We start from the raw sequence: 13914 nt of genomic DNA on the forward strand, positions 1-13914 counted from the left end.
GATCACAAGTAGGCAGCGAGGCAGACAGAAAGAGAGGAGGAAGCAGGCTCCTTGCGGAGCAGAGAGCCTGATGTGGGGCTCGATCCCAGGACCCTGGGATCATGACCTGAGCCGAAGGCAGAGGCTTTAACCCACTGAGCCACCCAGGCGCCCCATAAGAGATGATATGTTAAAAAAAAGATGAAGAAAAGGACATGGCCAGCCATAAATGCGAGATAAAAATGACAGTGGACCAGAAACAGACACACACAGCAGGAAGTGCAGTGAAGCGACGGGCTAATGGGTCTGTACGCAGCCAGCAGCAGCCTAGAATTCAGCTCTGGAGGGATTAAAGATTCGAGGTGACGGTGTGTGACAGAGCGCAGGCATCCAGGCTCACTTTCTGACGCCAGGGGCATCAAGGGAGTTCCACACTCATGGGGGTGAGGGGTGCGGCAGGGAAAAAACGATCTGCTGCTGACTCGGCCTATGGTTTTATCGGGAGCTATGGGCCAGGGGCCCAGGGACAGGACCAGCCTCATTTGCAGTAACCAACGCTGAGAGCTGCTGGCCCCATACCAGGTCTGCCCACCTAATAACCGCTCAGGGCAGCAACATGAAAGCCCTAGGCATAAGACCCAGAAAGGGTCTTAGATGTGATGCTGAATGAAGTAAGAGAAATCTAAAATGCTTTCCCATTCCAAAGAAATTCCAAAACATGCAAAACTCTAACCCTAAGAAAGACAATCAACAATTCAAATAGAAATTCACTTTTTTTTTTTTGGGGGGGGGGTGGCTGGGTGGCTCAGTTGTTAAGCATCTGCCTTCAGCTCAGGTCATGATCCCAGTCTCCTGGGATAGAGCCCTGCATCGGGCTCCCTGCTTGGCAGGAAGCCTGCTTCTCCCTCTCCTACTCCCCCTACTTGTGTTCCCTCTCTCACTGTGTCTCTGTCAAAGAAATAAAATCCTTAAAAATAAAAAAAAGAAATTCACTTGGGATGAAATTTATTCTATCCATAGTCCAAGAAATTTTTATAGTAAGTGATTTTGAAAACTACAGTGAAACCAAAACAGTGAAACCAATAACATCAGGTAGATATAAAAAAGAATTCAAAATCTTAGAATAGAAAAAACTTTGACACTGAAAATACACTAGAGGATACACCACAGAAGTGATACAGCTGAAGAGTAACAGAAGTTTTTGACTGTTCAGTATCTGACGACACTAAATACTTCACCCTGAATGCGGCAGGAAACGGGAACTACGGGGCAATTCAGATGAAATGACCTGTGCCAAGAGAATACGACTTTGATACACGAGCTTCGGAAGACGAGGAAGTACTGAATGGCTGAGAAATAAATCACTGATGATAATAAAACTAAGAATTTTCCAGAGCTGAAGGCGTGACTTCTCCGATCAAGAGCACACATGGAGACAGAATACAGTGAAGCGGCAGCTGTTGCGGACAAAGAGACGATCTTAAAAGCTGTCAGAGGAGGAGCCGGACGGCCTGCAAGGGAAACGGACCGGACGAGCAGAACCGGAGTCCAGAACACAAGCAGAGTGCGCAGAAGGACGAACAACGCAGAACCCGCCCGCAGCCAGAGAGAATAAGCAGTGGGCGCAGCGAAGTCACACGCCACCCACGGACCCCTCGTAAAGGCAAGGGTGCAGCACAGCAAATACAAGTGAAATCAGAGAGAAGGTGTGAAACAAGAAATAACGGAAGCCCAAGAACTGACGAAATCTGACAGTAAATTTAAACGATTATGGCAAAAAAAATCCCTAAAAAGTAATACATTCAGTCATACGAAAAGTGCCGTACATCCACGGTTATCACTGAAGCCCCGCTTTGCGACAGGAAAAGGCCGGGAACGCCACGCGCGGGCCCGCAGGGCACGGCTTCCGCAGACTGCAGGAGCTGGTTTATTGCATTACGATGCAGTTTTAAAACATGAGAGAGCTCTTTATGACAAATATGAAAGGGCTGCCAAGACAGTTAACTGAAAAGAGGAAGGTGAGAAACGAGTGTAACTAACATGCTAACATTTGTATTAAAAAAGAAGATATTTGAATTCCCAAGCAACACTGTTTGTCTTTGGGACGGAAGAGGAGCGTTGGGGCAGGGGCGACCTGCAATTTCTCCAAGGCCATCCTTCCTCACACTTTCGTTTTTGCATGAGAATGTTTTACTACACAAAGGGGAAGGGTATGAAATTAAAATTCTAACGTATAATGACAAGATGTGGTGCATGTTCCGTTCAATGTTAGAGTGTTAAGGTCCCTGTTGTCAGGAGAAGGGAAATACCAAACAATGACACACTTCATTTAAAAAATTCGAAAAGTGAATACATTTCTTACAATTTAAGGGTGAATCACAAGCGTATGGAACGAATGGAGTGCCCAGCTGTGAATGCTGAGAGTTCAAAGTATAACATTTTGGAAAATTCTTTTTTTTTTTTTTTAAGATTTTATTTATTTAGCTGAGAGAGCAAGCAAGAGCACACGAGCTGGGGGAAAGGGCAGAGGGAAAGGGAGAAGCAGGCTCTCTGCTGAGCAGGAAGTCCACAGAGGTTCAATCCCAGGACCTGGAGATCATGACCTGAGACCAAGGCAGACACTTAACTGAGCCACCGAGATGCCCCCGGAAAATTCTTTAGATCTACTAAAGCTTTAGAATGAGGGGTGCCTGGGTGGCTCAGTGGGTTAAGCCACTGCCTTCGGCTCGGGTCATGATCTCAGGGTCCTGGGATCGAGCCCCCGTCAGGCTCTCTGCTCAGGAGGGAGCCTGCTTCCCCCTCTCTCTGCCTGCCTCTCTGTCTACTTGTGATCTCTCTCTCTCTGTGTCAAATAAATAAATAAAGACTTAAAAAAAAAAAGCTTTAGAATGAGAAAAAATTCGTTCATTCCTAGGAAAAGACTGCTTGGTCTGTACCCATGGTGTCCAGTAGCCCAGATGCGGTTTGTTCAATCATTTCAACAATTCACTTCAGAGAACGTATTTTTGCAAGTCAATCAATCAGTGACACCACAGCTTCTGAAAATCAGCCAATTCAGAATAACTCATCCCAATAAACACATCTAAGTCCCAACAACAGACAACAGTCTATTCCATGAAACCACACTTCCACAGACGATGTCAGCCCCCTTGACCCCATTAAGACCCAGCAATAATGAACTCCATGCTTCTCAAAGCGCCTAGAGATCAGCAATCTCTTCTGTTCAGAAGGACTTTATCTAGTCAGCACACGTCTTCAGCTCTGTCCTCCAGTTTCAGATACTGAGTGATAGTGTCATCATTTTTTAACAAGTGGAACACAGGTGTTACTAAGTAATTCCACTCCTGGATACAGATCCTAAAGAAACGAGTGTTCACTCCACTAAAAACTAAATACATGTTGAGAGCAGATTTATTCATAGTAACTCCAAAGTAGAAACAACCCAAATGTCTATCAACTGCCTAATAAATAAATAGGACTGTGGTAGGCAGAATTCAAAGATGGCCCCATGATCTCTGTCCTCAAGTATTTCTCTTTTGACTGTTTGTTTCCATGGCAAAAGGTATAATTAAGATCTAATTGTCAGAGTAGGCAGTCAGTGAGGCTCTAACTGGATGCCTAGAGGCCAGTAAGGAGGAGCTCATGGTCAGCTGTGGGGAAGGTCAGAGGCCCACCCTGGCAGTACTCCAAAACAAAGCCAAAAGAAGCCAAATCAAACTAGCACGAAACCTTGCTTCCAAGAAATCCCCGCCCCAGGAAATGAATATTCCACCCCTTACTGACAACTGTCTGTAAAAAAGACCCAAACTTCAGTGGGCAGCAATGCACTGGCGCGCTCACATCTCTGAGAAGGTGTCATTACTGTGTTGTATCTGTCCTTAAATTCCTTATGTCACGAGACAAGACCTTTGGCGATATCTTTGGGACCAACTAAGTCAAAGCCTCAGGGCCTGGGGTCTCCCAAGTTCACTCAGCAACATAATTAAGATTACAAATTAGTTGTCCTTATGACAGCAAGACTGCTCTCTGGGTGGGGCTAAACTACTTGCATGATTTCTTTAACAGTAGAGGATTCCTGAGCTGGTGGCAGAAGAGCACATCAGATTTGAAGCATGGGGAGAATCTGAGGCACATCTGCTGGCTTGTCAACGCAAGACGGAGCCTCGGGTAGAGGAAAGCAGGCCGCCTCTAGAAGCTGAGGCATGAGGGGGACCTCCGTTCTACCAAGAACTTCAATCCTACAACCCCAAGAAATGGAATTTTGACAACTTATGACTTTAAAACTCTTGTGTTTTTTAAATATACTACATAGATGTGGTGCAGTTTATATTAAGCACTCAAAGTTTCCCTATTTGATTTCTCCTGATATCCTGGTTCCTGACTGTGTTCTAAGACAGATACCGTCGCCATTTATTCACTCATTTTACTCAACAGATGGTCCCTGATCACCTGTGACATTCCAGGGCTTTGGGAGGCACTAGTGATTCAAGGGTGAAGAAGAGAGGACCCCTCTCTGTTTTGCTGGTGCTTACATTCCAATAGAAAAGACAAACTAAAAGTAACATCAACAACAAAAGTGGGTAAGGAGGCAGACATATGAAATAAGGACTCGGTGACAGAAGTACTGTGAGGAAAACCAACCAAACCCTGAGGACCAAATAAATGGAGGACCTATGAGGACAGAGCGGTGGGAGGTGAGGTAACATCTAGGTGGAGCCCTTAAGAGTGAAAAGGAGTGACCCATGCAACCAGCAGAGTGGGGACAGGAAGAGCACCCCACTCTGTTCAAAGGCCCTGAGGTAGAAGGGGTGTGGTCAAACACATGAAAGGAGCTTGGAGTGGATCCAGGCAAGTGAGAGAAGGTGGTAAAAACTGAGGCTGGCAAGACACGCCAGATCATGCAGGGCCCAGGAGCCTGGATTTTAAGTGCAAAAGTCATGGAAGGCTTTTAAGAAGGGAAGTGAAAAGACTGGACTGATGTGTCAAGAAGCCCTGTTCCTGGACGGTGAATGAGCTGAGGGAAGGAAGGTGGGGGCCGCCGTGGAAGCAGAAAAGCCAGAGTGGAAAGAAGAGCTGAAAGAAGGGGGTAGAGGATATTGCACTGGATCTGGAAAGACTTCCACGTATGTATAACGTTACTGTATTCTTCAAGTTAGTTTAACTTTGAAAGATACTAACAAAAGCAAAACAGCTTCATCTTTGTAAAAAAGTGCTTCGTCTTCGCACAGATGTTTCTGGAGCTGTGCTATGAGCTGGGTGTGCACGGGAGATTGTAGCTCACGGAGGGGCAGGGAAGATTTACAGCTTGGTGAAACAGAAGTCATCCTGCTGGAGGCGGGTTGGGAACGTGTCGGTAGGTAGTAGGTAGGTACACGTACACTCTTGAGGGAAGCCGGAGAGCTCATCCCCAGTCCGATATCCAGTTTCTGTGCATTACCCGTCACCCGCAAAAGAATTCACTTCACAGCTGCTCAGGGCCTGCTGGGTGTCAGCCAGCGAACACGTGATAAAGGTGACACAACTGCAGAATTTGTAACAGAATTTCCTGTTACTTAACTAAAATCAAGAAGGAAAATCCTGGAAGAGCATTTTTCTTGCTAGCTTCCGCGTATTAGCAACAAGAGAGATACGAAAACCGTAAACCACCGTGCGGCGGTTGTGCCCAGTGGAGGAACCACTGACCATCACGAGGAAACGGGCAGGTCCGGAGGCGGCGTCCTCTACCGGGGGCCGGGCCGGTCTTCCCCGCGACGAGGCCGTGGACGGGACGAGACGGGGCCGGAGGCCGGTTCTCAGCCCGCACGCAGCTGCCCGCAGCGAATGGTCCGTAGCTGCGTCCGACGCGGCGAACCGGCCGCAGAGACGCACGCGGCGAGGCGCCCAGGACTGGGCGTCGCGCGGCGCTCCGGGCGCTCCACACGCGCGGACCGTCCTGCCGGCCCCACTCGCGGCCCCAAAACGCCAATTTTGGAAGATACACGCGCGGAACTATTTCGGAATGACCATTCCCGAGGCTTGATATTTCCTCTGAAATATCGGCAGAAAAGAGCACTTCACAGCGCGAACACCGGCTAAACCCAGCGGGTGGGCATGGGGGTGCGGCTCCACGGGGCGCAGTCCCAGCCGGCTGTCCCCCGCCCCACACTCCTGCGCCGCCACGGAGCCCCGCCCGCGGGGGTCTCTCCCACCCCTCTCGGCTGCAGGCGGCGTCCGGGGGCCAGGCCAGCGCCCACGGCTCCTCCCGCCTAGTCCAAGGCGCGGACCCTCACTCTTCCCGGGCCCGAAACTCACCTCCCGACCGGGGACGCTCCGGAGCCCCGGCAGGGAGCAGCAGCCCCGCACCCCAGCAGCCACGAAGGCCGGAAGTGCGTCAGCAGCCTGAGCCCCGTCGCCTGCCAAGGGCTCTCCTGTCCCCTCTAGGACGCCGGAGGGCGCTGCGTCTCGGTGGCCACCTCGGTCCGGCTCCCGCCCAGGAGCGCCAGTCCTTTGCGCTCAGGCGGCCTCAGAAACGCGGCGGTCCCTCCAGTTCCAGGGCTCGCCCCTGGTGTTGGCAGCACAACAGGAGACGGCGGTTGTGAGGCTGGAATGCAGGTTTGCTGCGATTGTCGTCCGGCGTCGAGGAGCCGAGGCTGAGACGCGGACAGGTGCACGAGTAACGACACGAAGCTGACGCGCAGGTGAAAGGAAACTAGCGTTGGAGTCGATTACGGCGCAGCCACCTGTGCACGTAGGACACAGGCACCCGTGCTAAGCCGAACGGGCGGCCGAGAAGGCGGGGGAGAGCTGGCGGACCTCCATGGGAGCATCAGCGGAGGGCCGGGGAGCTTCGGAGCAGGATGCGGGAGGAGCGCGCGGGAGCATGGGGGGAGGGGCGGGGACAGGGAGAGGAGCCCCGGAGCAACCGGAGAGTCCCACCGCGGGGCTCAATCTCACAGCCCTGAGCTGAAATCAAGAGTCAGACGCTTAACAGACTGAACCTCCCAGGTGCCCCATCAAACACATTTTATATTTGTTGATATGTGGGTAAACCTTCAGCAAGTTTCTTCCAGGGGGGCCTGGATGGCTCAACTGCTTGAGCCCAACTCCTGGTTTTGGCTTGGGTCATGATCTCATGGATCGTGGCATCGAGGCCTGCATGGGGCTCCCTGCTCAGTGGAGAGTCCGCTGGAGATTCTCTCCCTCTGCCCCTCCCCCCACAAGCACTCCCTCTCTCAAATAAATAAATCTTTTTAAAAAAATAGAATAAAAATGGGCATTAGACATGAATGGACATTTCTCCAAAGAAGACATGCCAATGGCTAACATACACCTAAAAAGATGCCCAACATCACCCATCATCAGAGAAATGAAAATCAAAACCACAATGAGATGTCATACCTGTCAGAATGGCGAAACTCAAAAAACATAAGAAACAACAAATGTTGGCGAGTTTGTGGAGAAAAGGAACCCTTGTGCTCTGCTGGTGGGAATGTAAACTGGCACAGTCACAGTGGAAAACAATATGGAGGCTCCTTGAAAAATTAAAACAGAACTACCATATAATCTCATAACTCCACTACTGGGTATTTGTCCAAAGTAAATGAAAACAGTAATTCAAAAAGATATATGCACCCTTCTGTTCATAGCAGCATTATTTACAACAGCAAATATATGGAAGCAGCTCATGAGCCCATTGATAGATGAGTGGTTAAAGAAGAATAGTATATTCATGTATATAAATGGAACAGAGTATTGCTCAACCATAACAAAGAATGAAATCTTGCCATTTGCAACGATGTGGATGGACCTAGAGCGTATAATGTTAAGTGAAAAAAGTCAGAGGAACACAAATACCATATGATTTCTTTTTAAGATCTTATTTATTTATTTATTTATTTGACAGAGAGAGACATAGAGAAAGAGGGAACACAAGCAGGGGGAGTGGGAGAGGGAGAAGCAGGCTTCCCACCAAGCAGGGAGCCCGATGTGGGGCTCGATCCCAAGACCCCAGGACCATAACCAGAGCTGAAGACAGATCCCTAACAACTGATCCACCCAGGCGCCCCTGGTTTCACACTCATGTGTGGAATTTAAGAAACAAAACAAATGATCAAAGTAAAAACAGAGACAAAGAAACCACACTCTTAAATATACAGTGGTGGGAGGAAGGGTGAAGCAGGTGAAGGCGATTAAGGAAACGCTTATTGTGATCAGCACTGAATAATGTACAGAATTGTTGAGCCACACATTGTACATCTGAGACTAATATAACACTGTACGGTAATCACACTGGTATTAAACAAGCAAAGAAGTAAAAACCATGGAGATCTAAAATGCACATGGGACATTCTCAAAGACAGATTTATGGTAAGTCATAAAACAAGCCTCAGCGAATTTCAAGTGATTAAAATCATACAGAGTATGTTCTCCAACCACACTGGGATGAAATTAGAAATCAATAATCAAAGGAAATTTGGGGAATTCACATATATTTAGAAATTAGGCAACACACTCCTAAGTAATCAATGAGTCAGAGATGAAACTTCAAGGGAAATTAGAAAATACTTCAAGATGCCTATTAACAAAATGACAGTATACCAAAATGTATGGGATGTAGCTAAAGCCATGCTTAGCGGGAAACTGATAGCTGTAAGCACCTGTATCAAACAAGAAAGATCTCACATCAATAGCCTTTCCTCTCAGCATAAGAAGCTAGATAAAGAACTAAACTCAAAGCAAGTAGAACATGTAAACATGTATGTACATATGTATATAGAGGATACAGAATATATAGAGAATATATATAGATACGTATCTATACACAGAATATAGAAGAATGTATGTATCATAAACTCAAAGCAAGGAGAACAGTGGGTACTCCTAACAGGATTCGCATTTGCCTCTGTCAGGTAAGAGGCGAATAACTGTAAACTGAATGCATGATTCGAGACTTTTGGGCCCATCTCAGTTTTGTGGATTTGGAAAGCAAATCTGTGCGAGAGCGACCTTGTAGTTACAATTGTCAGGCACTGTTTTGTTCTGTTCTGTTCATACCGAGGCAACTTCCTTTCCAGTCTGCAGCCGGTAGATGTGGGAAGGAGTCAGGTTACTTTGGGTCCATGGCTGCATCTGCCCCATGGAAGCTGGGTTTATCAAAGGAGGGTCTCTTAGCAGATGCTTACCTTAGGCAGGCTTGCAGCTTTGTCTTATACTTTCAGGACCGTCAGACTGGGGGTGGCTGGAGGCCTCAGTGGGTTAAGCCTTCGCCTTGGCTCAGGTCATGTTCTCAGGGTTCTGGGATCGAACTCCGCATCGGGCTCTCTGCTCAGCAGGGAGTCTGCTTCCCACCCTCATCCCCCTGCCTGCCTTCTCTCTGCCTACTTGTGATTTCTATCAAATAAATAAATAAAATCGTAAAAAAAAAAAAAAAGACCATCAGACTGAAGATCAAGTTGTTGTTTGGCGAAAGGTCTCAGGATAAAAATCAGCCTAAGTACTTGCTCGCCTCTCTGAACTTTCACTTCTGCTTAGATTTTACATGAAGAATCCTTACTATCTTAGGAGCTCTGCAATGCTTTTAAGAAGTTACTTCTAAATAATGCATGCTGCACAGGTTGTTTTCGCTAAGAGAGTGGGTCTGAATAATTAAGCTCATGTTTCAGAAATGGAAAAATACCCCTTCTTTTATAAACCCACCGAAATCTTTTTTTTTTATTTGTTTTTGTCCTTGCCATTCCGCTGAAACTTCTTGATTTCCACGTTCCCAACTCTAGTGACAAATTGTCATCTTAGCCTCTTGGCAACCTTTCCCGTTTTTTAATACTCCTTCTTCCTGGGGCGCCTGGGTGGCTCAGTGGGTTAAAGCCTCTGCCTTCGGCTCAGGTCATGATCTCAGGGTCCTGAGATCGAGCCCCGCATCGGGCTCTCTGTGAGGCAGGGAGCCTGCTTCCTCCTCTCTCTCTGCCTGCCTCTCTGCCTACTTGTGATCTGTCTCTCAAATAAATAAATAAATAAAATCTTAAAAAAAAATAATACTCCTTCTTCCTTGAAACACACTCTTCTTTGGGGCACCGTCTCCCTCTCACAGTTTTCTACCTGGTTGTTTACTGCATCGTTTCCATTGTGGATCCTGTCTGTATCATTTCACTCTCTAAATGTGGGATATTAGACTTCAGTCATTGATTCTTGCAGTGAATCTATAGCTTGGTGGTCATCTCCTTCTGTCACAACTGAGGCACACATTCCCCCCGCTGCTTCAGTGAATGAGAAGCTCTTGATAAACATCATTCAGGCACAATGACAACTCCACAGCTCAAGATCATGTCCCCAAACATGGCCTGTCCCGTTCAGCGGCCACTGACTTCTGAGGGCTTTGTGCAATGTTGACTCCTTGCTTTGAGGCAAGACACTCCCAAGGACAATTGCTCTGATTCCAGAGCTCCCTGCAGAATTTGTTGATGTGTCTTTTCAACCTCCTTCTCCACTCAATAGTGCTTCTCTACGGCACTCAATAAATGTCTTGCACATACATCTCAGAATCTCTTACCTAGAGAACTGAACCTACATTTGTGTAGGTTCTGTGCCTCGGCAGACTGCTCTATAAAATGGGGAGACAATGAGGTCACCTAACCCACAGGCTTGTGAGCGACCCGTGAGTTACGGTGAGTAAGGCCCCTAAGACAGTGCCAGGCACAGGGTAAGAACGGCTTAAAGATTTGCCATGGTTATTACTGTGGTTATTTCTAATTATGACAGCGCATTTTCTCTCATGCGTGGTCTTGGCTTTTCTGATGTTTCTTTAAACCTTATCTTCCATCAGTTCTCTTTGTAATGGATGATGTCTCTATTTTAAGAGGGAGAAGTAAAATACAGAAAAATCTGTCCCTAAGCAAAGACCCAAACTGGTTTGTGTTGTGATGCTTATGATCCCCAAGGCATTACAGTTTGGGGATGCCTTTTCCTTGGGGCTGCCTGGATTCAGCAGGATCAAGAATGGTTTTTAACAGTGAAGGTGTAGGGCCTCATGTATTAGGAATGAGGGTCTGGCCCAGTGCTGGACATGTGCCCGCGTCTGAGCTCGAGAGTCCGGAATCCTGGCCCGAGGTACTTCAGTACAGACCTTATGTGTTTCTGTGTTGTTACTTAAGTGTGGGAAATTGAGTTCATATTAACACTGCTAACTCCAATCCAAATTACAGGGTTCACACCAGATTGGGTTTTTTCTGGATTTGTAATTCTCTTCTCTGATAATGAGCAATTTTGCTCATTCCATACATTTCCTTATTTGACCAACACTGCCTTTTTTTTTTTTTTAAACAAACCAGGAAACACTTTTTTTTTTTTTTTAATTTGACAGAGACAGAGAGATCACAAGTAGGCAGAGAGGCAGGCAGAGAGAGAGGAGGAAGCAGGCTCCCTGCCTCACAGAGAGCCCGATGCGGGGCTTGATCCCAGGACACTGAGATCATGACCTGAGCCGAAGGCAGAGGCTTTAACCCACTGAGCCACCGGGGTGCCCCAACACGGCCTCTTTTTAACAAGTTTCTCAATCCGGTGCCTTCTCACTCCGTTCCCCTGGCTGAAACCCCAAATAGGACAGGCGGTGACATGTGAATAGGGATGTGAAATAGGTGGTGGTAGTTCTCCCGTCATTCCCGCCTTCCCCACCCTCACAACACCCCCCTCACACCACATAGGCTCCAAAGTGGCCCCCAAAGTGGGCTCCCACCTCCCGTGACCCCACCTAAATGCTTTTACACTGTTAATGCAGGAAGGAAAGAGGAAGGTAGGACTTGGTTTTTAAATGCAGGAGGGGGTGGATTTCCAACATTTCAGATGAACCTTGAATTCAATAACCACTGTCTTTTGGCCATTTTCTTTCATTCTTCCATCCCCTCCCTCTCCTCTTTCTCTCCCCGACTTTCATCTTTCTCTCACTCTTTCTTTTAGTGAAGAAAACCCAGCGACAATCTTATCTGTTTACCAATTAATACAAATACTTCAGTGTCAATTTCTAAAAAGGACCTTAATGTAATCTTATTATTAGACTCAACAAAATTAACAGTAATTCCTAAATATCGCTGTGTTCAAGTTTTCCTAATTATTTGAGATGATTTTTTTAAGATTTTATTTTTAAGTAATCTCTATACTCAAAGTGGGTCTCAAACCCATGACCCTGAGATCAAGAGCTGCATGTTCTACCAACAGAGCCAGCCAGGTCCCCTGAAATAGGTCTTTTTTACAGCTGGTTTTCCTTATAGGATCCGAAAATAACTTACCACTTGCATTCGGTTGATTTGTCTACTAAGTCTCTTATTTATTTATTTTAAATATTTTATTTATCTTAGAGGAAGTATGAGCTGGGGAGGCAGGGAGGAGCAAAGAAGAGGGACAGGCAGATTCTGGGCTGAGGGTGGAGCCCAACCCAGGGCTCGATTGCAGGACCCTGAGATTCCAGGGCCTGAGATCACGATCTGAGCCGAAGGCAGATGCTTAACCAACTGAGCCACGCAGGTGCTCCAACTCAGTTTCCTTTGATCTATGACAGTTTTCCTTACCCCTTCTCCTCCTTTTTTTAAAAAAAAAAATATTTATGGAACAATTTCAGTCTTCTGTCCTATAAAATGTCTCACACTGTTAGCTGATTGCTTATTTTAGTATCTTTAACTTACTAGTTTTCAAACTCAGCTGCACATTGGAATCATCTAAAAAAATATAAGTTATTAAATGCCCAGGCCCCCCCCACCCCCACAGACTGATGTAATTGATCTTGGTTCACCCAAGGTATCAGGATATTTTTAAAGTTCTCGAATTATTCCAATGTGTAGCCAATTTGAAAAACCTTCATTTAATTTGCTTCTGTATTTCACCTGTTTGCTGGTATTTGGATCTAGAGACTTGATGAGACTCAGTTTCACGGACTTTGGCCAGATTTGTTGGTGTAGCAGTGCTCCCAGAGCTCCCCAGCAATGTCCTTGAGCCCTGGGCACAGGGAGATGAGGGACTACTAACACTTCACTGGTTGATACCGCTCTCCCACGTGCAGGAATCGTCTGCAGAAGTACAGCTGCCCACTAGCGTGAGGCCCAAGTCCCTGCCTTGGCCCAGGATGTCTCGAGAATCGAAGGAAGGGACAGCCCTGGAGGGCCAATCTGCAGAGAACCAGACTGGGCTTCTGGTCGTAAAGGAGGAAGAGGAAGAGGCCTCTGCCGTGGTGGGGGAGGCCAACCCTGTGCAGTGTTCAGAAAACTCCTGCTGGCGCTTCCGGGGCTTCCGCTACCCCGAGACCCCGGGGACCCGCGAGGCGCTGAGCCGGCTGCGGGAGCTCTGCCGCCAGTGGCTGTGGCCCGAGACGCACAGCAAGGAGCAGATCGTGGAGCTGCTGGTGCTGCAGCAGTTCCTGACCATCCTGCCCGAGGAGCTGCAGGCCTGGGTGCGGCAGCAGCAGCCGGAGAGCGGGGACGAGGCGGTGGTGCTCCTGGAGTATTTGCAGAGGCATCTGGAGGAGCCAGGGCCGCAGGTAGAGCCAAGGGCTTAGTGTCTGAGACGAGCTGTCTCTTCCTGAAGTCTCAACACCGCAGTGAGGGTCGTTTCTGGAAGACCCAGAAGTTCTCAGTCTCTTTTCATATCATAAACCTCTTTGCCCCTTCGGAGTACTGGTATTTTTAAGAACATGAAGGATTAGAAAAGAACTCGATTGTATTTTTTTTTAAGATTTTATTTATTTATTTGACAGAGATCACAAGCAGGCAGAGAGGCAGGCAGAGAGAGGGAGAGGAGGAAGCAGGCTCTCTGCTGAGCAGAGAGCCTGATGTGGGGCTTGATCCCAGGACCCTGGAATCATGACCTGCGCCGAAGGCAGAGGCTTTAACCCACTGAGCCACCCAGATGCCCCAGAACTCGATTGTACTGAAACACAGTTAACCAAGTGTGAAACAATTCAGTGATAAAATTATC

At 47.5% G+C, this 13914-nt stretch overlaps 1 protein-coding gene and 1 pseudogene across 5 annotated transcripts in view; one reads left to right on the forward strand and one right to left on the reverse strand.

Annotated features, from left to right (window-relative positions):
• The window catches only part of ZSCAN31 (zinc finger and SCAN domain containing 31), a 42190-nt gene extending 35856 nt beyond the window's left edge, over positions 1 to 6334 (reverse strand). For 4 of the 5 annotated variants that reach the window (XM_044261251.1, XM_044261256.1, XM_044261250.1 and 1 more), the window contains exon 1: positions 5158 to 6156. The gene's annotated coding sequence lies outside the window, so the exon portion shown is untranslated. Of the gene's footprint in view, positions 1 to 5157; positions 6157 to 6270 lie in introns of those variants that run through there. The other variant, XM_044261248.1, reaches the window with a different exon arrangement.
• Positions 6335 to 13066: 6732 nt separating this feature from the next.
• On the forward strand, positions 13067 to 13626 carry LOC122909972 (annotated as a pseudogene).
• Positions 13627 to 13914: the final 288 nt, after the last annotated feature.

Source organism: Neovison vison, chromosome 1 (assembly GCF_020171115.1).
Source record: "Neovison vison isolate M4711 chromosome 1, ASM_NN_V1, whole genome shotgun sequence".
Lineage (NCBI taxonomy): Eukaryota > Metazoa > Chordata > Mammalia > Carnivora > Mustelidae > Neogale > Neogale vison.